Source organism: Bufo bufo, chromosome 5, assembly GCF_905171765.1.
Source record: "Bufo bufo chromosome 5, aBufBuf1.1, whole genome shotgun sequence".
Classification (NCBI taxonomy): Eukaryota; Metazoa; Chordata; class Amphibia; order Anura; family Bufonidae; genus Bufo; species Bufo bufo.
The window spans coordinates 330357655-330384720 of record NC_053393.1 but is presented as its reverse complement, the minus strand read 5'-3'; positions in this window follow the sequence as shown (position 1 = coordinate 330384720).

Sequence of the window (27066 nt, the reverse complement as noted above, 5' to 3'; positions counted from 1 at the left end):
TGTTTGAGGTAATATAAAACCAAGGATCTCCCATAAAATATTACAGCTACCCTTTACCAAAGGAGGGATAGACTTATCTTCCCTGTCCCAGTATATCTCAGCAGTTCACCTCAGCCGGTGATAGATTGGGTGAGACGCCCAAAACACAAACATTGGATCCAATTGGAAGAGGAATTGACTGGGTACCCACTGAGAGGTCTGATTTTTGCTAACCCACAAACTACCCCCACTATAAGTAAGGATCACATGCTAGTATGCACCATCTGTCCATCTGGAAGTCAAAGTCTGTGAGAGAGATATGCTCAAAATACCCTTCACATCTGTTAACCCTCAGTGACTGCCTTCTCTATGCGTGTGAAGTTTATAAAACCATCCCAACTCAAATACGTAACACCAATTCCCCCCCGCAGATTTGCTAGATTCGGATGGGAGCATATTAGATTTACAGACTATGAAATAGAAGGTCCCACAACTTAACAGCCTTGACTATGCCATTATATCTAAAGCTTTAAGACAGGTCATATCCAGTGATAACCCGATACGAGAACCCAACCCACGTGGTTCGAAAAGCTGACTTCGCAGACCCCAAAATGACTAGTGCATACCATATGCCAAAATCTACTTCAAATCGAAACTCCACACTTAGATGTGAAATTTACAGCTATGGACGTCCAAGTGATACTAACGTCCCCAAAGCTGTCCTCGAGATGTTCCAACATCCAGGAAAACACATACAAAGTGATCTCCTGGTGGTATCTTATACCTATTAGACTGAGCCAGATGTATAGCACCACATCAGATCTATGTTGGAGATGCCACAAAAAAAGAGGCACCTTCTTAGACATTTGGTGGTCTTGATCATTATTACAAATTTTCTGGAAACGGATCTTTGATACCATTAACCCTATTCTTAAAAAAGAACAAACAATGATCTCCAGGTGTCTGAAGGTCGCCTTATTAAATATCTTACCAAACACTCTGTCCTTGCAAGAGAAATGCCTTTTAAGAGCCCTATTAGCGGCTGCTAGGCTCCTCATAGCCTCTAATTTGAAGGCAACAGGACCCCCTTCAATCGTGCACTGCCAGGACAAAGTAGCCTCGATTTTCAGATTGGAAGAACTGTCCCACTGGGAATTAAGGACACATCATAAATATACTAAAATCTGGTCCCCCTGGGTCAATTGGAGATCTTCGTAACTCAAGAACACGGACTGACGACCAAGGGCCGACCACAAAATTTCTAGTTCATTACTGTTTCTCAGCCAGCCGTGGGTGGACAAACCCAAAGCTCACACACATACAAACTTTTCACACCACCTCACTGACCCTCATTTTTGGTACCGACCTCTTCACTCCCCCCCTCCCCTTCCTACTCCTCCTTTCACATCCTCCCTCCGTTCTTTCCCAGTTTCTATTTACCCTGTATGATATTTGTTACAGATGTACACGTCCTTGGGCCTTGAGACTATTGGTTGAGCGGTTTACCCCCTAGACACAGCAGTTGCAAATACACTACTAAGAGTTACAGGGAAGTCTGCCTCTTCCCCGAACTGTATCTGCTGTTCAGGAGTGCTGGGTCATTGGGGTTAAGCTGCTCACCCTGAGTCGTAAAGTATTGCATAACTTATTTCTTGACCAAATAATGCTATGTGCTTCTTATTAACGGTAGTGTAGATGCCTACAGCTTGGGCGTAAAAGTCCCACGACATATGATTTAGCCCGAACCTGTCTTCTCAGACCTTGTTCCATCTTACATTTGTATCTTACTTGTTTCTATTACACTTGTAATCCCTCTCTTGAAAATTAATAAAAAGATTTTGAAAATAAAGAACCGTATTGGTTATTTTGTCAATATTAATGACCAGGCAGTAACCCACAAAACTGTGCACCTAATAACAATAAAAACCAAAAAACAATGTGGCTATAATAACTTAATATCATTTTGCTATGACTCTATATATTCATACTAGAGATAAGCGAATCAAATCCAAAAAGTGGAATTTGATCTGATTTTCAGGATAAATTTGATTCGCCTAGAAGCTGAATTTCCTCGTGCTTCGTGTCAGATAATCTATTTAACCTGAAATAGTAAAAAAAAATAAAAAAAAAAATGCAAACTTACCTCCTCCATTTGCTCGCGACGGGCTGACAGTCTCTATCTTGCTTGAAGATCTCGGACGAAATCTGGTCTGGCGCGAGATTACATCATGATGCCGGCTGGCGTGATGATGTCATACGTCACTACGCCAGCCGGCGTCATGACGTAATCTCGTGCCGCACAGGATTTTAGCCGAGATCTTCAAGCAAGATGGCGGTGGCCGGCCCGTCGCAAGCCTCGCTAAGTGTGATTTCATTTTTTTTTATTGTTCATTTTACACATTTAGATGCCGTGACCATGTTTGAACGCGGCATCTGAGGGGTAAAATGACGGGGCGGCGCTATTGCATCTCCCTGTCATTGCACCTGCTACTTACAAAAAAATGTGCTTTGTGACTAAGTAATTTGTCAGAAAGCAAATTTTTGGGTGAAATTCGGCAAATCAGCCGAATCAAACTTTTAAGAAATTCGCTCATCTCTAATCCAGTATTCGGCAGTAAGGCGGCAGTAAGGCGACAGTAAGGCGGGTGCATCAAAACTTGGCCGCTCCATATGGCAATACCCTAGCCGATAGATTCTACTTCTCCACTTTAAGTGAATCCACTTCTGGTTTTAGCCCCAGTCATTATTTTTAATTGCAGTATGCTCTGAAAATTGTGCTTTTTTTTAGAAGTTTTCCCAAATATTTTCCAATGCAAAAAAAAAAAAAAGAAAAAGTTACTTAATAACACCACTCATAACACTGGTAAAAACAAATGAATTTGGGGGGCGGAGCCAGCGCCGGTCTGAAATGGCCGCTTGATTCTGAGCTCCGTGACAAAGTCCGTCCTCGGCACTAGCAATCTGAAGCTGCACACCCCAAAATGGTCAAAATCGGGAGCCCCAAAGCAGGAGAACACCCGGGCACCAACAAGAGTCACATTGCAGGAGGAGACATGGATACGTTTATTAGAAAAGCTGCCTCCTCGTTCGTTGCTCGTGACTCCAAGATGGCGCCGGCTCAGCCACACAAAGCCAGCCTGCAGGACAAATCGGAGGATGAAAGGGATACAGAGGAGCCGCACGGTAGGGGGGCTCTTCCGATCACCAGAAACTATCTGAAGAATACACTAAGCAAAGCCCTAGAGCCCCTGCTAAGTGAATTTGCCGCATTACGCCAGGATATGAGGCAGGTGGGCGATCGAGTGGAAATGCTCGAAAAACATCAGGCCCAAATCCTGGATCATCAGAGGGCCACATCAAGCTCACTTCAAAAGTGCGGCACCTACCTAAACGAACTGCACAATGGTCTTGAAGATCAAGAGAACAGGGGACGCCGAAACAACCTGCGCCTTAGAGGGATTCCGGAGACCGTTTTGCCTGGTGACATCCCGGCTGCAGTTATTTCCCTATGCTCCTCACTGCTTGGCCCAGAGTTCGCCCTGGAGATCGTAATTGAAAGAGCTCATAGATCATTGCGACCTAAGCCTAAACCAGAGGATCCCCCTAGGGATGTAATTCTCTCAAAACTCCTCAATTTTCAAGTTAAAGCAGCAGTGCAAGAAGCTGCAAGGAACAGGTCAGACATCCTATTTGAGGGCGCTCAGGTGTCTGTCTATCAAGATCTAGCCCCCTCCACTTTGAGGAAGCGCAAAACCCTTAAGCCATTGACAGAGTGGCTGTGGGCTAACATAATCTAATACAAATGGAACTTTCCTTTTGGACTCTCTTTCTCCCAGGAGGACGTTGCTTCAATATTACAACTCACGCTGATCTGGAGGCTATATATGATCACTTACAAATTCCCCCCATGCAAATCGACAATTGGGACTTATTTCAGGATCTCTCCACCTTGCCAGAAGTTCCAACTGTCGCTGCCTTCACCTTACAGCATACTCCTAAGGCTCACAAAGTGGGGAAGAGGAGTCGGCAATTAACACCTAAGAGACTCTCTCAAGATCAATAACCTCGAGCTTTCTGCTGCATACATCCTACATAGATGTGAATTCCCTATGGACTTCCTTAAAACTAGTCAGACAGTTAGCACTACTCTCAGAGAAGAACTCTCTTTACTGCCCAGTCTCCGGCGGATTCTTACTACCTGAGGTTTCATTATGAAGTCTAGTAATACAAAATGTCTCTCTTTTATTACATGCTTCCTTATTCCTCCCTTCCCTTTTCCTCTCTAATAAATCCCTTCACTGTCATCTTGGTCTTAAAGCTCTCTAGCCCTTCCTGTTCTTTTTCCTTCTCCATGTCTCCTCTCCGCTTACTTCAATTTTATTTCTACTTATTACATTTTGGTTTTAAACCTGGGTTTATTCAAAACCTCTCCTCTCTCCTAATACAGATAGTTACCTGTTTTGATCTTAACTATCTTACTCGGTTGCTATTTTACATCCACTGGTCCAATGACCAATTTTTCCCCCATGCTTAATATCAGTTTGTCATTCCACACACAATGTTAATTTTTGGTTATGTGTTTTGTTCTCATTGTTTTCCCTATCCCTTTGTTTAGTTTCAGGTACTCGATACAGTCATCCTTGATCCCTGAGATAGGAATACAGGACTCTGGGACCCCTGCTTCTCCTCTAGACGGAGCAGACACATCTCAAACTGTAAGTGTTCTCCCCTGGGGGACCAGCACATCTCACTTTCCTTCGTCCACTTTAACGCTTGACTATGGCTGACATTCATATAGCATCCTACAATGTGAAGGGCTTCAACTCACCCTCTAAAAGAAGTCAAATATTCACTATTTTACATAAGGAGGGTTCTGATGTGCTGCTCCTTCAGGAGACACATTTTAAGTTCAATCATTACCCCAACGTGGAATTTTCTCATTACCCCCCTTTGGTTCCACTGTGGTGGTAATTCTGCTTCGTCCGGAGGAGTAAGTATTGGGTTTAAGAGGAGGGTCCCCTTCAAATATACTAATCACATACAGGACCCAGAAGGGAGATTTATCATGGTCAAAGGTCATATAGGGCCTCAAATATATACCTTTATAAATCTCTATGCTCCTAACACTAAACAGGCCCAATGGCTCTCAACCATCGCCCAGACTGTTGCCTCCTTCAAGGAAGGCATATTTATCATGGGAGAAGACCTTAACATAGCCATTAACCCCCAAATTGACTCATCCTCACATAAGTCATCCCACTCAAGACGCTCTCTAAAGTTCATCAAAAACATCTTCTGGGACCTCCATCTAATTGATGTTTGGCGTACGTTGTACCCAAATACTCCAGATTATACTTTTTACTCACACGTCCATAATACCTATCATTGCATTGATTACATTTTTATCTCTAAAGAGCATCTCCAGCTATGTCCGGAAGCCAAAATTGGGTCCATCCACGTTTCAGACCATGCCCCAATTTACCTCATGGTAACCTCCCCAACGCAGAAATCCAAAAGTTTTAACTGGAGATTAAATGAATCCATTCTTGGTAACCCAGATTCTATAAAAAAAATTGCTTTGTCACTAGATGAATATTTTGTCATGAACGCTCACCCAGATCTCTTGCCCCAAACTCTCTGCGACGCACATAAACTCTTTATTAGGGGTGAATTCATCAGCATTGGTTCGCATTTGAAAAAACTCAGAGAGAGAAACATGCCCCCTGTCCCCCCTTTTATTCATACTGGCAATGGAACCCCTCCTATCCACGCTTCGGGCAGATACTGAGATCAAAGGCCTGAACCTAGGTGGTCATAGTCATAAACTAGCGGCATTTGCCGATGATGTTATGATAATGACAACTAACCCCAAAATCTCCCTCCCTAAAATCCAGGAACATTTAAAGAATTATAGTGCACTTTCCAACTTTAAGATTAATGAGAGTAAATCCATCATAATTAGTACTGGTATATCCCCCCAACTTAAACTTTCTCTAATGGAAAATTCCCCATTCAATTGGTCTTCCCCAACCATTACTTATTTAGGAGTGAAACTTAGCCCCAATATTTCAGACCTCTTTGCACTTAACTATATCCCCCTAAAAGCCTCAATATTTAAAGCAATAGCTAAAATCACCAAATCTGACCCGACCCTTTCATGGTTTGGTAGGAAAAACCTTCTCACTTCTCTTATCATCCCCCGTCTCACTTACCTCCAACAAGTCCTTCCAATTCCCATTGCTAAATCCTACTATACCTCTCTTAAACAGAGATTCAGAGCCTTCTTATGGAATGGGAGGAAAGCTAGACTTTCCTACTCTCTCCTGTCTCGATCCCGCACGGTAGGTGGAATTGGACTCCCAGATCCAGAACTCTATGGGAAAGCCATTCTCCTTTCCAGAATTGTTGACTGGCTTAGAAATACGAGGAGCAAATCCTGTGTGGCATTGGAACAATGTGTCATTGGAATGCCAACTCGGGCTCTATGTCTGGGTTACTGTAACCCGCCCCAAATCAATTTATCAGCCCTTCCAGTTATAAAAGCCACTTTGGAAGCTTGGAAATGGTGGAGCTCCTCCCATTGCTCTATACCTTTTCCTTCTCCCCTAATCAAAATCAGTAATATCTTAGGCTCATCCCCCATTGGGCCACACCACTCCTCTTCTAAATTAGTTAGATCCTATTCCTTGCCAATTTCCCATCTTCTTAATTCCCAAGGTTCACTACCATCATTAGATACCCTCAAAACCCTGCTTAACCCACAACCCTGCGACTTCACCCTCATACCACTTATCAAATTCTTTGTTTACAGAAACAACATGAAGGGTGAGCTTCCACGTCCCCTAACATGGTTTGAAGCTTTAATAGTAAACCCCAACCCCCCAAAAAAACGTATCTCACTGATTTATAATAAATTAAGATCCCCCCTTCCCTAATTGTCAAGCCCGCATTCATTCGCACCTGGGAAAAAGACACTGGGTTAGATCTACCTCTCTCAATTTTACCCACACTATTTGAAATCCCACATAAATCCTCAAGATGTGTTCGAGTTCAGGAAAACGGTTACAAAATCCTGTCACAATGGTACATTACCCCTATTAAGTCCTCACACTTCACTAGATCTTCCTCAAACAAATGCTGGAGATGCCAAGAGGAGAAAGGCACCTTTCTTCATATCTGGTGGCTATGCCCCCCTATTAAAAAGTGGTGGTCGGATATCATTCAGATTTGTAATCAAATCTGTTCTTCATCTGTTGAGATATCCCCTTATGGAGCCCTGCTTTCCTACTTTAATGAAAGTACTACTCCCCCTCCATCTTTTCTCTACAAGCAGCTTTTGATAGCGGCTCGCCTTTTGATACCTAAATATTGGCTACAGACCAATGTTCCCTCGGTGGAGCAGTGGAGGCTCAAGGTTCATCAAATTTACCGTTTTGAGGAACTTGCCTCTTGGGAATCTCGAACCCATCGGACTTTCATTAAACGTTGGGCCCCTTTGACAAAATACAGGTTTCTTAAGACCTAATAATTATTCAGTTACACCCCACTGGTACTCTTGGCCCTACGCTTGGTGCTCCACTGCTAAACAGAGTGAGGCCTTATTGGTGTAACCACCAGATGAAAGTAGGGAAAGAGATTCTGTCCGACTCCTAACATCCTACATACTTTTATGTGGGGTGGAGGATCTCAACCAGAGGGATCCTTGACTGTGATCTCTTTTCTACTTGGTCACTTTTCAAAATAGGAAACCTATTGACTAATAGGATAATGATTGTCTCCCTGCGTCCTTGTATGTACAATATGTATACCTGTGTTTCATGTACTTGAAATCAACTGCTACTATTTACCACTCTTTTTACACATTGTTGTCTCCTTATGACTATGTATCTGGTACCGACTTACACCACTGTTAGTGTTATGTTTACTCTGTCTATTTTCTGATATTGAAAATAAAATATAAAAAAAAAAAAAAATGAATTTCATGGCATTTTTACAAACCAAGATGCACCAATAAAAAAAAATATAATGTGAAAGCACCGTTAGAGCTCCTTCCCACACACTGTTTGTTCTATTTTTTTTAAAGCTATTAAAAGAGTAAATTAATTTTGAGCATTTGCCATAGTGTATAAGTCATACCTAGAGCATTCTGATTTGTGAAAAAAGCTACAAAGCCCATACATGCTGCAAAAAACAAAGGCTATGGCCCAAAAACTGTGTAAAACTGGTGTATTTGTGGTCCACAAAAGAACAGTCCTATCCCTAGGACATGTTCTACTATTTTACGGATGTCATGGAATGGACTGTGTTGTCCGCATCTTTTGCAGCCTCATTGAAGTGAATGAGTCTGCATCCAGTCTGCATCCAACTCTCAAAAAATGCAGATCAGATAGTGTGCAAAAGCCCTTATTGAAAAGAGGCAGCTCCTTTCAATAATTTTCTATAGAATTTAAAGTAACATCTGGCAGCAGCACTTTTGACCATAAAAAAATACAATTTAAAGTGTTGAATTTAACCTAAAGAGTGTAAAATTGAACTGGGGGTGGAGGAAAACTTATTTTCCATGTCAATATAAATGTTACTTTCAAGTTTAAATAGAGGGCAAACAAAATGAATCATTGCAAATGAATTACATTGTTCAATGTAGATGAACAAAAGTTTCCCCTATGTGCATTCTAGTGTAACCTAGTCTATTATTATTAGCCATAACAATTTATTCTGCTCTGACTTATTTGCCATTTTTGCATAATTTACTCCGACTACTGAAAGCAATTAATTAGCATTTTTCTAAAAGGTGTTGATATAGTCCTATAAAATGTAAAAGTCTAATTACTATGTGACCATTGTTAAACCACTAACTTTTTTTTCTCTGCACAATTTAAATTATATTGATTTAAATAACATACAAAATTAAGATATTTTTTACCCCATAAGACACACTTACCCCCCCAAAAAAAAACTGACTTGAGGGACGTTGTGGGCGAGTACCCACACCTCACCTATCGTCGTGGACGCAGCCTTTGCAATAGATTGGTTTCTAGTGAATATTTACCCCCTTCCCATTCTGGTTCTTCTTGGTTAAAAGCAAATGTCAAGTGTTGTTACAGGTGCAGCGCTTGCACCCACTTGCGGACCGGGAAAATGTTCCGCAGTAACATCACGGGTAAAGAATATTCCATCCATCACTATATCAACTGCCGAACTCGCCGGGTGATATATCTCCTGACTTGTGAATGTGGCAAGAAATATGTGGGTAAGGCCATCTGCGAGTTCCACAGAAGAATTGGTGAACACCTAAACGATATTTCCAAGGCCAAAGACACACCAGTGGCCAATCATATTCACAGTCACCATAATCGCAAAGCTCGCGTATCAGTTATGGGCATAGACAGAGTCCTCCCCCCACGGCGTGGGGGAGACTGGGACCGTGCTATTCTCCAACGTAAGACTTGGATTTATTATCTTAAAACCATGGCCCCATTGGGTTTGAATGAGCAGATTAACTTTAGCGGCTTCATTTGAAAAATATGTATTTTACCATCATTTCTATTCCCCCCTTTTTTCTTTATTTTCCCTTTAATTCTCTCTTGGCCCTCTGAATCAACATCCAGCCAGTTTCTGCGTAGTTAAGGCCGGTAGTTCATCGGCTAGCCATTTTAAGCTTTGTACTAATAGTTTTGTTGTAGTTATCAGAGGCTCTGATTACTATTAGTCTCCATTGCAACCTCTGATGCCCAGCTTATTAGCCTGAGGCATCCAGGTTGCTATGCATACAGCCTGCCTCCTGATCGTATATGTAACTGCCCCTGCTATGGGATGCCTGTGCTGGGGTGCGGCGTCCTCCGACGCTGGGCTCCATGGCCGGCTGGGTCTCATCACTAGTGATGAGCGGCAGGGGTCATATTCGAATTCGCGATATTTCGCTACTATTTTGTAGAATATTCGTCGAATATTCGTTATATTCAACGATTTTTTTATCGAAAAATCGGCAAGGAAATGATCGTGTAATATGCTAATTTTCATAATGCGATTTTTATGCGAATTTTTCAACTTACAACTATTAGACAAAGAAGATTATAGCACTATATTAGCTAAATTGCTCTATATTCATTTTTTATTTTTTTTAATATTCGCTATATTGCTATAACTATATTCGTAATATTCTAAAACAAGAATATATAGCAATATAGCGAATATTCGAAGAAAAAAAAACGAATATAGAGCAATTTAGCTAATATAGTGCTATAATCTTCTTTGTCTAATAGTTGTAATTTTTTTCTCATCTGATGTTCAGATTGGAAAAAAATTACAACTATTAAAAAAAAGATTATAGCACTATTATAGCTAAATTGCTCTATATTCGTTTTTTTCGAATATTCGCTATATTGCTATAACTTCGTTTTTTCGAATATTCGTAATATTCTAAAACAAGAACATATAGCAATATAGCGAATATTCAAAAAAAAACGAATATAGTGCAATTTAGCTAATATAGTGCTATAATCTTTTTTTTATAGTTGTAATTTTTTTCCAATCTGAACTTCAGATGAGAAAAAAATTACAACTATTAGACAAAGAAGATTATAGCACTATATTAGCTAAATTGCTCTATATTCGTATTTTTTTTGAATATTCGCTATATTGCTATATATTCTTGTTTTAGAATATTACGAATATTTGAAAAAACGAAGTTATAGCAATATAGCGAATATTCGAAAAAAACAAAAAACAAATATAGAGCATTTTAGCTAATATAGTGCTATAATCTTCTTTTTCTTATAGTTGTAAGTTGAAAAATTTGCATTAGAAGAATTCGCATTACGAAAATTTGCAAACAACACTACTCCTAAAGTCAAATATACTCCAGCCTTCTCATTGGCCCACAAGCTAGAAGCAGGGAGGGATCATGTGTACTGATTAAGAAAAAAATTGAATATTAAAAATTACGAATATATATCACTATATTCAAAATATTCGCGATAAAAATTCTAAATTTTAGTATTTGTGATTGGCCATGTGATTTGCGGCATCTTCCTGCACTGCGTTCCATGCCGGTGGAGCACTTCGCCGTGGTGCGCCGCTCCTCTGCCTTGCGTTCCAACGGTCGCGTGATTTCCTCTACCTGGCGTCACGTGACCGGAAGTAGGGCGGTCCTGGAATACTGGCGCACTGTTTTCTGCATTTAAAAAGCGCCAACAGGTAGGCACTCCTTGCTGACAGCCGTTCATTTTGATACTATATACTGGGTCACACCTGGACTCAAGCAGGCTTCACACATTGGTGTGCCTGCGTACAGGATATGCGTGTTTTTGGGTGACCTTGGTCCCACTGGCCTGGCTCCCCTTTAGGACTTTCTCTTTTTTTATGTAAGCTCCAATCACTGCCAAATTTGGTATTTATACTTTCCCTTCTTTTTAATGCAAGTCTTTCCTTTTGCTTGCCATCATATATGTACATCTCCTGATGAGTTAAAGTGGAACAAAATGTGACACGTCAGGAGTTTACCTCCAGTAGGGTGTACTAGGGATACCGCCCGGGACCAGGGAAAGGTATCCGGATGGGGTTGCCCCTTGCGGGGCAAGTACTTTGTATTGATAGGTAGGGAGATCTAGTCCCTGCCCCTTGTTAGGGTGATTTAGGGATTCTCTGCTCCCGACTCAAATACACGCCAAGGTCAAGCATTGGCACTATCTCTGAATGGTATCTCAGTCTACTGCATGGAAGCCCGCCCTATTGAAAGTGATTCTACAGCCTCTGATGGCTGAGAGTGTTCCTTTTATATGTCATTCTATACTGTTACCATTCAGTGGTTCTTTGTCCAGGCCCACCCGGGCTGTCTTATTGTTTGTCTTTGAGGGTCTTACCCTGGTTAGTGCTTCTACTTTTAAACATATTTATTAAATGTTAAGTTTTACCCCCTTTGTCCATTAGGGGATCAGAACATTTTGCTATTCATTTTGGGAGTAATTGGTCAAGCTAATCATTGTATGCTTGGCCCTTCAGTTTGTGGTTTACACTTTTTTCCCCCCAAAAGTGGGGAGAAAATGTCAGTGCGTCTTATGGGGCAAATGCTGCCATTCTTACATCGCTAACACTGATTCATCGGTGACCACGATGCTGCACAGCACCGCGATGCTTCAGGGGGAGGGAGGAGAGGCTGGGGTCACTGTACTCTTACACCGGGCCTTGACACTCACAGCAGTATTCATATGTAAACTGTAATCCTTAACCTCTTCTTAACTTTAGTTAAAATAGTGCTATCCTATGTACTACTACTTACTATCAAGCTCCCGTACAGTAGCAGGGAGAGTAGCCAGCAGCTGTAACGTCACTCACTCATGTCCCGCGCATGCTCCTTCCACTTTATGAATGAAGCAGGTGGAGCAGGTGCATGACGTGAGTAAGTGACATTAAGCTGTCGGCCGCTCTGCCTGCTACGGTATGGGAGCTTGATAGTAAGTAGGAGTACACAGGATAGCACTACTTTAACTAAAGTTAAGAAGAGGTTAAGGATTACAGTTTACATATGAATACTGCTGTGAGAGGAGCGGCTTGGTGTATTGGGGGACACTGTTATGGGAGGGATCTGTGGATGACACATATGTAGCATAAGATTCTATATATGTGTCATGCACAGATCCCCCATAACAGTGCCATCCACAGATACCCCTCCCCATAAGAGTGCCATCCACAGATCCCCCTCCCCATAAGAGTGCCATCCACAGATCCCCCATAATAGTGCCATCCACAGATCCTTCATAACAGTGCCATCCACAGATCCCCGATAACAGTGCCATCCACAGATACCCCGCCCCATAACAGTGCTATCCACAGATCCCCCATAACAGTGCCATCCATAGATCCCCCTCCCCATAACAGTGCCATCCACAGATCCCCCATAACAGTGCCATCCACAGATCCCCCATAACATTGTCATCCACAGATCTGCTCCATAACAGTGTCATCCACAGATCCCCCATAAGTGTCACCTACAGATCCCCCATAATAGTGTCATCCACAGACCACCATTAGTTCAAAACCAACCAAAAGCACACCTTTTGGTTAAAAAAAAAAACAACAACTTATTTTCCTCCTAAAAAACCTAGGTGCGTCTTATGGGCAGGTGCATCTTATAGTGCGAAAAAATATAGTAAATGGCAGTATTTTAATTTCTAATATAATGCAATGTTGAAAATATTAAAATACTTAAAATTATTTAAAATTAAATAAGACTTATTAAAAACAAATTAAACTTTAAATCACTCCTGTTTTGCCATATAATGAAACACTGGTCAACAATTAAATATTTATATTAATTACTGCTTACTGAAATGCCATTAGTGTGTGTTTATTTAACTGTAATTATAGTTTAATTTCATGCACACAAATTACTTATTACAGTAAGTGTGTGAATCGCTATAAATATTTCATTAGCCATCTACAGTATATAGTAAAAAATGGACATTTCTCGTAATGACCTTGATTAATTATGATGACTCTGCAAAACTTTTAATAATCTAATTTAAATAATTAGTGATACTTATTTTCTCTACAAAATAGCTGTCAAGCAGTTAATCCGGATTTCCAGAGTGCTGCTTTCGGGAAGTTTCTGTATAAATTGTTTTCAGTTACAAACAGGATTGGTTACTCATCAGAAAAAAAGGATTAGGTTGCTGCCATGACTATACTTTTTAGATGATGCTTTAGCTTGTAGAAAATGCCATGTTATTCATCTTTTTTACAAGCATTTTTTGTGTGGCACTTTTTAGTCGCACAACATTTTAATTGTGCTTTTTTTTACTTTTTGTTCCCCTATATTTATTTATTTACAGACATTAGCATCAAGCTGTCCCCAATGGAGCTCACAATCTAAGTTCCCTATCAGTATGTTTTTGGAGTGTTGGAGTAAACCGGAGGAAACCCATGCAAACATAGGGAGAGCTTACAAACTCCATGCAGATGTTGTCCTTGGGTGGATTCAAACCTAGGACCCCAGTGCTGCAAGGCACCAGTGCTAAACACTGAGCACCGTCCTATAGAGAAGTATATAGAAGGCCACTGTGTTGATTCGGCGCAGGCGCTCTGAGATAAGGAGGCTCGGCTCCTCAGCACTCCCTCAGTGCGCCTGCGCCGATGACGTCACCGAAAGAGAATCATCATCGGCGCAGGCGCACTGAGGGAGTGCTGAGGAGGCGAGCCTCCTTATCTCAGAGCGCCTGCGCCGAATCATCACAGGCGTGCGATTTTCGAAATGCTGACAGAGCTGGCCGGAGGAGGAGATCGTGGCTGGCCCTGTCAATCAACAAGAGGAGGGGGCGGTTATCTGCGGCTGCTACCAGCAAGTAGACGCCCTACTTGCTGGTAGAAAGGTAATTAGCATATCATAAAAGTAAGTTTTTTGCAAAATCTACTGAACGAAAATTATTAATAACATAAGGTATAGCAATATCGCATGATAGGGATTATAAGTACACAAAAAAAAAAAAAACTGTTTAGTGGGTTGACAGAAGCCCTTTAAGCCAGTCATTGACCATCTTTGGGATAAGCGTACCCCTTATCGCTGGACTTTTCCTTTTGGTCTAGCTTTTACATACTCAGGAAGAAACATCAGAATCTCCTGATTCTCAGACCTACAGGAAGTGTTTTCCCAAATTGACATTTCTTCACTGGATATTGTGAACTGGGATGCCGTGACAGATCTTACTTCACTTCTGGACCTCCGTAAACTGACCCCTTGGGAGAAGACCTCTACACCGAAACAGCAACACCTGAAGCGGCGCAGCAGTATCCCGATACCCAAGAGGATAGCCTGGTCCACCTCTTAAGGCCCTATTGTTCTCTAACTAAAGGATGTATGCTTATCTCTGATGTCTCCACGCTCATATCTTCTCTTCTCTACTCTTTGCGTCTTTCAAATTATCCCCCCTATGGGTCCCTTCCCTCACTGCACTCCTCTTAACCTCCATTTTCCTAACTTTTTATGAACTCCGCTTCTTCAGGTCTCTGATTTCCTCTTTTGTCCCACAACATAGCAAGATCTCTATTTTGGGTTTAACCCCCCAACACCCCCCCCCCCCCCCCCCCCACCATGAGAGGCCTCCTAGGCTTCATTTTGCACCTATCCAGTTTTGCACTTATCCAGTTTTATTACTCTTTTGATTTTAATTTTATTCATTTGTTGTTGTTCTTTTTCAGGCTCGGAACGTGTGGGTACACCTTACCATATCCAAATCCATATCCACTGGCCTATGACGCTCAGAAAACTGCTCTCCTTGAGACTGTTATATGACAATACCCTCTTTCACTATGGAATGACTTCTATGCTTATGGTTTGCATCTTTTTGCATTAACCTTTATTATTTTTATTATAAAGATGTTATTTTTTAAACTATTTTGCACACATCCAAGACCTTGAAGGTTGATATATCATCTTAAAAGGCCTCATTGGGCACACTATGTATCCCTTTGCTAATATTTATGCACCTAACTCTGACTAGATTTCCTGGTTACTATCTGTCCTGGCCTTGGTGGAATCTTTCCAGGAGGTGTCTTGGCAGGAGATTTCAACGTGGCACAGCAACCTCTCCTTGATACCTTCTCCAAGAAGTCTCCCTTCTCTGCTAGGTCCCTGAAAACACTCAACTCTAGGTTCTTATAGATGTTTGGAGATGTCTTAACTCATCTCATATTGACTATTCCTTCTACTCTGCTGCAGGACACTACTGCAGGATAGATTATATATTTCTGTCAAAAGAACAGTTACATCTCTGTGTGGGTTCTAGGATTGGAAGTATAACTCTCTTCTATCACCCTCCCATCTTTTGCACCATTTGATTCCCTTCTGATCCAGGTAGGTCTACCATCTGGCAACTTAATTAGTCCAAACTGAGTAATGATAGCCACAAGAAGCACCTTATGTCTCTGCTGGAGGACTATTTCTCTGTCAATAATACCCCAGATATAGTCCCCCAGGTTTTATGGGACGCCCATAAAGTATATATAGGGGGCCACTTTATCAGTTTATGCTCCTTCTTAAATAAGCAAGCCGACAAATGTCTTTCCTCTTTGCTGACCCAATCCATGCCCTAGAGTCTCTCCATAAGCAATCACTCGCAGCCCCCCACCTAACAGAACTCACTTCCCTTAGGACAGACCTTAAAAAGATCAGTCAAATACTACTTATCATCTCAACAGAAGTTCTTTGCACATGGAAACAAAGCCTCTAAGTTTATGATGAATCACATCAAGCATAGGAAATTGGCACGGTTTGTGGCATTAAATCTCAGTGAGAACAACAACTCTTTTGAACTGAGGACATAGCCAAACAATTTAGACTTTTCCATGAATCTTTGTATAATATAGACAGAGACATCTTTATTAATTCCTTTTTAAATACCCTTAAACTCCCAACATTTTCCCCTGACCAGGGCCGGTGCAAGGATTTTTGCCAACACAAGCCCCCCCCCCCCACTTCGCCCCAGAAGTTGAACTCTATGGTTCAGTTGACCCATTGTTGTCCGTTTGTTGCAGCCATAATACAGACGCTAAAATGCTCCGATAGTTTGGCCATGTGAAAGCAGAGATGTTTTTATGTTTTCTGTAAATATGGCTTAAAAATAAGCAAGATAAAAGGCACAATTAAAAAACAAACCAAAATCAATCTAAAGAACCATAAGAAGGCAAATAGCACGCACAGAACTGCCATTTTCTGACCCATTCATTTCTATGGGGCTGAATTTTTGCAACTGTTCTGCATATTACAGAGCAAATCCTATTCTTGTTCATACTTTCAGACAATGACAGCCCTTGCAATTGATGGGTGTGAGAAAAATACAGAACACATGCAGAAGGACCCCCCCTCCTCGCAGCTCACCTGCCCCTGGTCCCATCTGCATCAGCTGGCTTCTCTTCTGTGTGGTCCTGGTATCTTCTCTCTGCTTCAGACAATCACTGGTTTGAGGACCGTATTTTTCACCCTCTAAGACGCACCTAGGTTTTAGAAGAGGAAAATAAGAAAATATTTTCCATTACACCTCAGGTCAGACCAGCAATCAGAACCCCAATTTTAATCAGACCTCAGATCAGACCCCCAATGTCTCAAATCAGACCCCCATGTCAGACATCAGCCCTCATCCATCAGCCCCCCATGTCAGCCATCATGCCCCCTATGTCAGCCATCAGCCCCTATCCATCAGCCCCCCATGTAAGCCATCATGCCCCCATGAAAGCCATCATCAGGGCCAGATCTAGGTGAAATGGGGCCCTGGGGCGAAAAACAATAAGGGCCCCCCCTCCCACACGACACTTGCTGACTTTAACGTCCCACCCATCACTACAGAAATACACCGCCCCATACCTCTTACATCCAGTGACGTCACAGGGCATCTCCGACTCCCCTCTCATTTTTGTTTAAGTGATTGAAACCATCATGCAGTATCTGAGGCAAGACAGGGACATCATGGGGCTAAAAGTAGGCACCCAGGAATTTAAACTGGCGGCATTTGCCGATGATCTTCTGATCCTTACCACAAACCCAATCAAATCTATGCCCTTAGTAATCTCCCTACTACAGAGATTTGGCTCACTTTCTAACTTTAAAGTAAACCCGCATAAATCCCAAAACCTCCACATCGGTCTCTCCCCTACGCATATTGCAGCCCTTCAATTAGACTCCCCATTCAACTAAATTGTTGAATGGGGAGTCTAATTGTGAGAGGTAGAGACCTTAGGGGAATAAAAGGTTAAGGAACAAGAAAAAACTAACGTGGATAAATAGAATTGTAAAGAAAGCAATAAATGACAAAAAGAAAGCAATTAAATCACTAAAACAGGGGGAGGGAGGAAGCATAGAAAAAACGATAAGGAAAAAAATAGATATGTAAAAGACAAATAAAGGCAGCCAAACTAGAGATAGAGAAATTAATTGCCAAAGAGAGTAAAACTAACCCTAAAATGTTCTTCAATTATATAAATGGTAAAAAGTATAAATCTGAAGGTGTCGGCCCTTTACAGAGTAATGAGGTGGGAGTTGCAGAGAGCAATAAGGAGAAAGAAAAGCTATAAAATATTTTTTTTCTCCACTGTATTCACTGAATAAAATAAACTGCCAGATGAAATGCAGAATGCAAAAGTAAATTCACCATTAAAAGTGCCCTGTCTGACCCAAGAAGAAGTACAGTGGCGTCTTAATAAGATTAAAATAGACAAATCGCCAGAACCAGATGGCATACACTCCCATAGTCTAAGAGAATTAAGTAGTGTCATAGCCAGACCCTTATTTTTTATATTTAAGAACTCTGTATTGACAGGTAGAGATGTCCCGAACTATTCGCCGGCGAACATCGCTTGTTCGCGTTCGCCGCAGCGGGAGAACATATGCGATGTGCGGTCCGCCCCCTATTTGTCATCATTGAGCAAACTTTAACCCTGTACCTCACAGTCAGCAGACACATTCCAGCCAATCAACAGTATACCCTCCCTCCCAGACCCTCCCACCTCCTAGCAAAAAGCAAGGACAGCATCCATCTTAGATTCATTAGGAAGCTGCAGTCTTAGTGAGAGGAGGGACAGTGCAGATGCTGCTAATTTAATAGGGAAATCGATAGCTAGGCCAGTGTATTCAGTGTCCACTCCAGTCCACAAAGACTCATCTGATCTGCTGTAAGGACAGCGTCCTGACAGCACCCCAAAAAGCCCTTTTTAGGGCTAGTACATCAGTCTGCTTTTTATTTTTTTTCCCTCTGTAATCTAATTGCAGTTGCCTGCCAGCGGGTGTGTCAGGCCCACAGCGTATACTGTGCCCACTTGCCCAGTGCCACCACTCATATCTGGTGTCACAGAAGCTTGCATTAAAAAAATAATAATAATATTAATAATAATAATAATAATAATTTTTCACTGTAATCTAATTGCAGTTAGTTGCCTGCAAGCGTGTGTGTCAGGCCTACAGCGTGTACTGTGCCAACTACTGCCAGTGCACAGTTCCACGAGTGCCACTCATATCTGTTGTCACAGTAGATTACATTTAAAAAAAATAATAATATTTTTCACTGTAACCTAATTGAAGTTAGTTGCATGCAAGCGTGTGTGTCAGGCCTACAGCGTGTACTGTGCCAACTACTGCCAGTGCACAGTGCCACCAGTGCCACTCATATCTGGTGTCACAGTAGCTTTCATAAAAAATAAAATAAAACTTTTTTCACTGTAATCTAATTGCAGTTAGTTGCCTGCAAGCGTGTGTGTCAGGCCTACAGCGTGTACTGTGCCAACTACTGCCAGTGCACAGTGCCACTCATATCTGGTGTCACAGTAGATTACATTAAAAAAATATATAAACTTTTTTGACTGTAATATAATTGCAGTTAGTTGTCTGCAAGCGTGTGTGTCAGGCCTACAGCATGTACTGTGCCAACTACTGCCAGTGCACAGTGCCACCAGTGCCACTCATATCTGTTGTCACAGTAGATTACATTAAAAAAAAAACTTTTTTCACTGTAACCTAATTGCAGTTAGTTGCCTGCAAGCGTGTGTGTCAGGCCTACAGCGTGTACTGTGCCAGTGCACAGTGCCACCAGTGCCACTCATATCTGGTGTCACAGTAGATTACATTTAAAAAAAAAAAAAACTTTTTTGACTGTAATATAATTGCAGTTAGTTGCCTGCAAGCTTGTGTGTCAGGCCTACAGCGTGAACTGTGCCAACTACTGCCAGTGCACAGTGCCACCAGTGCCACTCATATCTGGTGTCACAGTAGATTACATTTAAAAAAATAAATAAAAATTTTTCACTGTAACATAATTGCAGTTAGTTTCTTACAAGCGTGTGTGTCAGGCCTACAGCATGTACTGTGCCAACTACTGCCAGTGCACAGTGCCACCAGTGCCACTCATATCTGGTGTCACAGTAGATTACATTTAAAAAAAAATAAACTTTTTTGACTGAAGTATAATTGCAGTTAGTTGCCTGCAAGCATGTGTGTCAGGCCTACAGCGTGTACTGTGCCAACTACTACCAGTGCCACTCATATCTGGTGTCACAGTAGATTACATTTAAAAAAAAAACTTTTTTCACTGAAACCTAATTGCAGTTAGTTGCCTGCAAGCGTGTGTGTCAGGCCTACAGCGTGTACTGTGCCAACTACTGCCAGTGCACAGTGCCACCAGTCCAACTCATATCTGGTGTCACAGTAGATTACATTTAAAAATAAATAAACTTTTTTGACTGTAGTATAATTGCAGTTAGTTGCCTGCAAGCGTGTGTGTCTGGCCTACAGCGTGTACTGTGCCAACTACTGCCAGTGCACAGTGCCACCAGTGCCACTTATATCTGGTGTCACAGTAGATTACATAAAAAAAAAGACAGAGAGAAGGAGGAGATGAGTTGGAAGCAGGGGGAGGTCGTCGCAAGGAGCTAGTGGCACAGTCAGACAGCATGCATCGGCACCCGGGGTCAGCCAGACAGCACGCCAATCAACGCATGCTGTTGCCACCACCAGAATGCCGTCATTGCAAAGCTCAGCAGTGTGGCATTTTTTTTGTGTGTCTGCCTCTGATAACAGCGATGCCATTTGCAACCTGTGCCAAAAGAAACTGAGTCGTGGGAAGTCCAACACCCACCTAGGTACAACTGCTTTGCAAAGGCACATGATCTCAAATCACAAACGCCTATGGGATCAACACATAAGTACAAGCAGCACACAAACTCAAAGCCGCCATCCTCCTCCTGGTCCAGCATCTTCAGCCACGTCAACCACTGCTGTCCTCCTTGCCCCCTCTCAACCACCTGCCACTCCGCCTCTGACCTTCAGCAGTTCCTGCTCATCTTCCCACAGTCAGGTGTCTGTCAAGGAAATGTTTGAGCGTAAGAAGCCAATGTCACAGAGTCACCCCCTTGCCCGGCGTCTGACAGCTGGCTTGTCGGAACTCTTAGCCTGCCAGCTTTTACCATACAAGCTGGTGGAGTCTGAGGCCTTTACAAATTTGTAGCTATTGGGACACCGCAGTGGAAGGTACCCGGCCGAATTTTTTTTTCACAAAAGGCAATCCCCAACCTGTACTCTATTGTGGAAAAGGAAGTCATGGCATGTCTGGCACACAGTGTTGGGGCAAGGGTCCATCTGACCACTGGTATATCACGTACACTGCGCATTGGGTAAACCTGCTGATGGCTGCCAGGCATGGAATGCGTGGCTCTGCAGAGGAGTTGGTGACACCGTCACGACTTGCAGGCAGGCCTGCTGCCACCTCCTCTACGTCTCCTACTCCATCCTCTTTGCTAACCTCCTCGGCTGAGTCCTCTTCTGCTGCTGCGTCTTGCTCCACATCAACTGCACCCCCCCAGATCCCCAGGGACTATTCCACATCCCGGATACGACAGTGTCACCCCGTCTTGGGGTTGACTTGACTGAAAGCAGAGAGTCACACCGGACCAGCACTCCTGTCCGCCCTGAACGCACAGGTGGATCAGGGGCTGACCCCGCACCAACTGGAGATCGGCAAAGTGGTGTGTTACAACGGAAGCAATTTGTTGGCGGCATTGAATTTGGGCAAGTTGACACATGAGCCGTGCATGGCACATGTGTTGAATATGATTGTACAACGCTTTGTGCATAAGTACCCAGGCTTACAGGACGTCCTCAAGCAGGCCAGGAAGGTGTGTGGTCATTTTAGGCGTTCCTACACGGCCATGGCGCACTTTTACGATATTCAGCGGCGAAACAACATGCCAGTGAGGCGCTTGATTTGCGACAGCCCGACACGTTGGAATTCAACACTCCTAATGTTCGACCGCCTGCTCCAACAAGAAAAAGCCGTCAACGAGTATTTGTATGACAGGGGTGCTAGGACAGCCTCTGCAGAGCTGGGTATTTTTTTGCCACGTTACTGGATGCTCATGCGCAATGCCTGTAGGCTCATGCGTCCTTTTGAGGAGGTGACAAACCTAGTCAGTCGCACCGAAGGCACCATCAGCGACATCATCCCATTTGTTTTCTTCCTGGAGCGTGCCCTGCGAAGAGTGCTGGATCAGGCTGTAGATGAGCGTGAAGAGGAAGAGTTGTGGTCACCATCACCACCAGAAACAGCCTTATCATCATCGCTTGCTGGACCTGCGGCAACGCTGGAAGAGGAGTCTGAGGAAGAGGAATCAGAGGAGGAATGTGGCTTTGAGGAGGAGGAAGACCAACCACAGCAGGCATCCCAGGGTGCTCGTTGTCACCTATCTGGTACCCGTGGTGTTGTACGTGGCTGGGGGGAAGAACAGACCTTCAATGAGATCAGTGAGGATGAGGAACGGGACATGAGTAGCTCGGCATCCAACCTTGTGCAAAAGGGGTCTTTCATGCTGTCATGCCTGTTGAGGGACCCTCGTATGAAAAGGCTGAAGAAGAACGACCTGTACTGGGTGGCCACGCTACTAGACCCCCGCTATAAGCAGAAAGTGCCTGAAATGTTACCGAATTACCGGAAGTCGGAAAGGATGCAGCAGTTCCAAAACAAGTTAAAAAGTATGCTTTACACAGCTTATAAGGGTGATGTCACAGCACAACAGGAATCTAACAGGGGAAGAGGTGAAAGTAATCCTCCTCCTACCACGACCACGCCGGCAAGGACAGGACGCTTTACAGACGTGTTGTTGATGGAGGACATGCAGAGCTTTTTAAGTCCTACGCATCGCCACAGCCCTTCGGGGTCCACCCTCAGAGAACGACTCGACTGACAGGTAGCAGACTACCTCGCCTTAACTGCAGATATCTATACTCTGAGGAGCGATGAACCCCTTGACTACTGTGTGTGCAGGCTTGACCTGTGGCCTGAGCTGCTTCAAGTGTCCTGTCAGAAAGGACCTTCAGCGCAGCAGGAGGTATTGTCACTGAGAAAAGAAGTCGCCTAGGTCAAAAAAGTCTAGATTACCTCACCTTTATTAAGATGAATGAGGCATGGATCCCGAAGGGACTGACAGTGGGGGATGCATTTGACTAAAAAAGGCCTGATGAGATGTTTGGGCTAAAAATGGTCCACACGCTACTGTATTTAATCTCTGCATGCCGGAAGACTTGCGTGACTTCTCTGCCACCAACTAGGGTTCAAGCCGCAATGCTTTAGTGCACTTTCTGCCTGGAAAACAACATTTTTTCCGGCTGCAACAATACCTAATTTTTCAGGCATGTGTACATGCCTAATTTTTCGAGCCTCTGATGCTGCACTGTGGCTGCAAAAACAAAACAAAAAAAAAGGCACATACATGTGTCAATTCCCCTTCGTGATTGTTACCTTGTTGTGGTGAAGGGGCTTGCGTATCACAATGAAGCGATCACCTCTATGAGTGTGTTGGCAATGGCAATGTTGGCACACCCCAGATGAGATAAGATCGTTGCTTCATTGTGAACAGACCAAAAGCGATCGGCTGGATAATTTTGCATAGAAAAAACATTAATAGGGGTGATCATTAAAGCCTACTAGGCCAACAATGGTCCGACACTGCAGAATCATTGTTTTATGGGTCACTTAACTGTCACTGAACTACCTCAGCACGACCATAGGCTTTGAAAAACTGCCATCGCCTGCAATCTCCCAAACGTGCGCACGAGCACAGTCATCACTACACCAAGATTGACGCATAGAGGAAAAAAAATTATGTCATGAGAGTGTCAACTATTGACAACTCTTTGCGGTTGTCTAAAATCTATTCGATACACGTCCCCTGATAGGGGACGTAACAGGGATTAAACTAAGAATAGTACTACTTAACACACCACTCATATAAGGTGTGTCACGAGGGTGTCAAGAACCACGCCTGACTCCGTTATACCCGGGGTCAGGAAGTCGCAGCGGTTGGCTGCACGCTCTATGTAAGATAGGGCTGTTTCCTTATGGTAGCTTTCTGGATTTGCTTTGCAACCCTTTTGGCTCACTCAGGGATTCGTAGCTCTTTCTCCTCAGCTGTTCCTTGTCCAGCACTCCCAACCTCCTTATATTCCCCTCTCACACTTCTCTGGTTGCCAGATATAGAGCTTCCTGCCTGGACATCTATTCTGACCCTCTGAAGCTGTGTTGCTGCGTTCTCTGGTTGTTGGTCCAGAACGCTACCCTCCGGATCCCTGTTGGACCTTTGTGGTCTGCTGTGGTCGCCCACCTGGGTGTATGTGTTTGTCTGTATTGTCTGTCCTCTCCCTGGTGTTTCCCTCTTAGTGTCATTGGTGCGGACTAGTGATCCCACTGGCCCGTTCACTATCTAGGGCTCATTTTAGGGAAAGCCAGGGATTAGGCACGTAATCGCCGCACGGGTGAGGAACCCGTCTAGGGACGTCAGGGCAGTCAGGTTCCAGCCGCAAGGTGAGTCAGGGGTCACCACCTTTCCCTCTCCCTTGGGCAGGGCTTTCCCTTTTCCCTCCCTGTGCGTGACGCCGGTCATTACAGGGTGGCACAGTAAATTGCACGGCGCACGCGCAGTGCCCCAAATTGGTAGTAAGAGGACCGACCAACCATCTTTTTCCATCTCCCGGTTCCTAAAATCTATTCCATACACCTGCCCCTGATAGGGGACATAACAGGGATTAAACTGATAAGAATAGTACTACTTAACACACTATTCATATAGGGTGGCACAGTACATTGCACGGCGCACACGCACAGTGCCCCAAATTGGAAGTAAGAGGACCGACCAACCATCTTTTTCCATCTCCCGGTTCCTAAAATCTATTCCATACACCGGCCCCTGATAAGGGACATAACAGGGATTAAACTGATAAGAAGAGTACTACTTAACACACCATTCATATAGGGTGGCACAGTACATTGCACGGTGCACGCGCAGTGCCCCAAATTGGAAGTAAGAGGACCGACCAACCATCTTTTTCCATCTCCCGGTTCCTAAAATCTATTCCATACACCGGCCCCTGATAGGGGACAAAACAGAGATTAAACTGTTAAGAACAGATTTTTTTAATTAAAAAAAAAAGAGGACAGCCTCTGCAGAGCTGGGTATTTTTTGGCCGCGTTACTGAACGCTCATGCACAATGGCTGTAGGCTCATGCGTCCTTTTGTGGAGGTGACAAACCTGGTCAGTCAAACCCAAGGCAACATCATCGACCTCATCCCATATGCGTTTTTTCTGGAGCGTGCCTTGCGAAGAGTGCTGGATCAGGCCGTAGATGAGCATGAAGAGGAAGAGTTGTGGTCACCATCACAACCAGAAGCAGCCTTGTCATCGTCGATTGCTGAACCTGCGGCAACGCAGAGAGAGGAGTCTGAAGAAGAGGAGTCAGAGGAGGAAGGTGGCTTTGAGGAGGTGGAAGACCAACCACAGCAGGCGTCCCAGGGGAGCTTGTTGTCACCTTTCGGGGACCCTTGGTGTTGTATGTGGCTGGGTGGAGGAAGAGACCTTTAATGACGTCAGTGAGGACAAGGAACCGGACATGGCTAGCTTGGTATCCAACCTTGCGCAAATGGGGAGTTTGCGGTTGTGCAAATGGACTGTTTGAGGTTGTTTGCGGTGCGTTAAACAGGGAGTTTGGTCTGTCAGAGTTTGGTCTGTCACTGTGAAGCGGGCGTAACCCTTACACTACTTGATCGATACAACATCATACCTGATCGTATACACACACTGGATGTTTTAAAGCACGTTATTCCAAACAATTGTTAGGTGATTTATGCCCTTTATGGATTAAAACCAGACTCTGCGTCAACTACGGAATTTTCCATGGGAGTTTTGCCATGGATCCCCCTCCGGCATGCCACTGTCCAGTTGTTAGTCCCCTTGAAACAACTTTTCCATCACTATTGTGGGCAGAAAGAGTCCCTTTGGGTTTTAAAATTCGCCTGCCTATTGAAGTCTATGGCGGTTCGCCCGGTTCGCCCGTTCGCGAACATTTGCGGAAATTTGAAATTTGCGTTTCGCCGTTCGCGAATGGAAAATTTTATGTTCGCAACATCTCTAGTCATCACGCACTGTGGAATATTTTGCTCTGGATCTCTGGTGGCCTCTTCATGCTCAAATGGATAAAGTAAGTACAATTTATTTTTATTTTTTTATCAACTCCTGAAAGGCCTGAATATTCATCTCAAATGCCTCGATCAGTGATGAACCCGGCATCTGAGGGGTTCCCCATCATTACACCCACTTCTTACAAAGAAATGCACTTTGTGACAAAGTAATTAGTTACAAAGCAAATTATTATTTTTTTATTTGGCAAATCAGCCAAATCAAATTTTTTTAAGAATTTCCTCATCTCTATTGTTAGCATGCAATTTTCACAATTATTTCTCTAGATTGTTTTTAAGAAAATTTTCCATACCATAAGTTGTCTAGCATTTTCAATTTCTAATAATTATAATTCCATAACAAAAAGGCATCCATTTAGCTGTTTATGGATATCATCATGCCTAACATACAAACTACAGTATATCTGAGGCAAATTAATAGAAAACATATTTACTGTGTTCTTGAAAAAAAAAAAATGCTGCACAGTAGATTTAAGCAGTGCGGTGTTTAAGGTTTGACCTATTAGGAGAAAAAAATATTATACCCCCTGCAGTTCAGGATATTGCATATCTTATGTACAGAAAATTACTTGTTCTATTTTTAAGTGCAGACGAAGAAAGATACATTTGCATCAACAAAAATCATTTTAAAAGACAGCAGGATTCTTTTTTCTACAAAGTTGTGAAGTAATATTTTCTTAGTGGTTCTGCTGACTACTTCAGACTGTAATTGTTGTTATTTCCTCTACAAAGCATTTAACTTCGCAATACTAGTTATTGTACCTGTGGTTGTATAAAACTGTGGATATTTCTTTCCAGCGTTCTTGGATATGACATGAATCAGACTGTAAGATAGCAGGATAGATAGATCTGTATCTATGTCTAGCAAATAGCATATTTTTAACCCTATAAGGTGGGGGGGGGAATGAAATGTCAGTTTGTCTTATGGTTCGAATACTAATGAGAGCTTCCATTATGGAAGTAGTCATTAGTAGAGATGGCCTTGCGGTACGCCCGGTGGTTGGTTTGCGGTAAACTGTGCTCATTCGCGGTTCGCCAAACATGCGAACATATGGCGATATTCGCGCCCGCCATATTCTTTTACATTGT